Genomic DNA, 2,765 nt, shown 5'->3' with positions numbered 1-2,765 from the left:
ATCGATGTTTTCCGACCAATCATCTATCGATCTACGTGTGACGGACCCTCGGCTTTATTCGTAATTGATATTGAAGGTAACCCATTTTATTTTTCAAGTAATATTGTTCAAAATATTATGTACAATTATGAATAATATATTTTTATATAAATAACATAATATTTTCGGTAAATATATGCGGTATAACGCCCCTACCTCCGATTTCCATGTAACTTTGTAAATTTGTGTATTTTCATGCGAAAAACACGAATCTGGTAGAAAAAAGCGTCGCTCTGCCCCGCAAGATGAGTATTAATTGTTAAAGTTCACTACTTGACAGATTATGAAACCTGTCATACCGATGAAATGTTGCAACTGAACATGGTCCCGTGGCCATATGCGCATACTCCGTGGCTACATGTGCAAACATTTCAATGCGTTCAATTATATTCACTAAAAACAAGGTATTTTCTGCTTTAACAAAAGTTTTATTTTGTTAAAACAGAGAATACTGTTTCGCGTGAAAGTCGCTGCTATTCTGAGAAGGAAAATCGTCGTTCAACTTCCGTTTTTTTTAAAATAAAATTTTAAAGTTTTATAATGCTGGCAAGTATAAATTGATAATTTGTGATTGAGCGCATATACTGATGAGTTTGACGAGGACTTTTATGCATGCGCAAAAGTCTATTGCGGCTTACTTCAATCTTAACATACCTTCACAGTTTACATTTTTGTTAACTACAAGATATACGACAATGAAGTTATACGAATTTTTAGTGTTAATTAGCGAAAAAGAAAGTTTGCTCGAGTTCTTAATGAACCTTAACATCATAAATAATTGTACATATAAAATGTACAATTTGTGACAATATTATTAACTTAAATATTAATAATTTAGAATTTTATTACTCAAATTCTTATTATAATATTGATTTACATAAGAAAAAAAAGAATAAGTTGTAAATTTCGACAAAGTGTTCGAAAAGATAAATTATTAAATATATATAAAAGTAAATTATCGATTGAAAAGTTTGTATTTTTACTGCATATTTTGTAATGTTAAAGGTACTTGGTTTGATAAAAGTAAATTATCGATTAAAAAAATAGTATTTTCACGGTATATTTCGTTATGTTAAAACCTCCGCGTCATAATTTTATAAAAAATGAATTAGACATGTATAATAATGCAATAGTTGATTGGCATAGCTTTTGTCGTGAGGTAATAATCTAATATCTACCCTTACGGAAAAAACGCTCTAATTTTGAGAGTTTACACTCAAAATTGAGTGTTAATACTCGATTTTGGGAGTTTATTCCCAAATTTAGGTGTATACGCTCAAATCATGAGTATTTACATTAAAGATTGAGTGTTTATACTCGAACATTGAGTGTGTACACCCAATGATTGAGTGTTCATACTAAAGTTTGAATTTAAATACTGAATATTTAAAAGTATACTCTCAACATTTGGATATGACACACAATAAATGAGTGTATACTTCCAACATAAAGTGTGAACACTGAAACGTTAGGGATGTACACTCAACATTTATCGGTTGAAGGTATACACTTAATATTGAGTGTGCACTCTCAAACATTGGATTAGAAAATAGTAAATAAAAACAAAAGCAAAAAAGCAAGTTCAACCGAGATTAAAATTAATCTGCATTGGTAAAAATGGACATAAAACGAATATCTAAAATAAACATTCAACTAGAGTGTTCAGCTGGCTTTGAGTATTACTTTCAACTTGGACGTTTGCCATCTAATTGAGTGTTAATTTCAGTGTTATTCTTAAATTTAGGATTAACATTAAAATTAACACTCAATTAGATGGCGAACATTCAAGTTGAGAGTAATAACAGTCTAAAAGTAAATTAAAAAGCGAACACTCAAGTTGAGTGTTTACCCCTTGTCCCAAATTATACTCAACTTAAGTATTTTTTTAAGTATTATTTTTAGTGTTTTTTCCGTAAGGGTATTATAATAATTTATCTATTTATATATCTAATAATATATATCTATTATTCTACCGAATCTATTAATTATATTAAGTATGTGTTTATTGGGTGAAATCCCATTCTGAAAGAATTGGAGGTGAAAATATTATTGTAGAAATAGATGAAGCGAAAATAGGGAAATGAAAATACAACGGTTAATAGAGGGTAAATGGATATTTGGAGGATATGAACGAAATAGTGGACGAATGTTCATTGTTCTCGTACATGAAAGAACAGCAGAGACGCTGTTAAATGTAATAAAAGAATGTATAATACCCGGAACAATCATTATGTCAGACTGTTGGAAAGCCTACAAATGTTTAGAAAATGAGAATTTCAAACATTATACAGTGAATCATTCGTTAAATTTTATCGACCCAGAAAGTGATACAAAATTTTAAATTTAAAATAATATTAATAAATTTCAATAATAAATTAATATTAATAAATTAAAATATGTGTTTAATTTTAGGCGCACATACACAAAATATAGAACGACTTTGGCGTGAAGTTCGAGCAAATATTCCCAGATATGGTACTAGAGAAACGCACTTAGTAGGTTATTTGGCTGAATTCATATTTAAAAGAAGATACAATCATAATAAACAAATTGTAGATTTTTTTTAAATAATTGCTAAATTGTATCCACCAGCATCCACAATAAATTTATAGAAATAAAATAAGCCGTCTCTGCTTTAATTAAAAACATAAATTATATATATTTTTATATTTTTTAAATTATATACAGCAAAAAAAGTCGTTATTAGTAATTACTAATAGTAGTGA

This window comes from Monomorium pharaonis, chromosome 5 (assembly GCF_013373865.1).
Source record: "Monomorium pharaonis isolate MP-MQ-018 chromosome 5, ASM1337386v2, whole genome shotgun sequence".
Lineage (NCBI taxonomy): Eukaryota > Metazoa > Arthropoda > Insecta > Hymenoptera > Formicidae > Monomorium > Monomorium pharaonis.
This window is presented reverse-complemented; position numbering follows the sequence as displayed.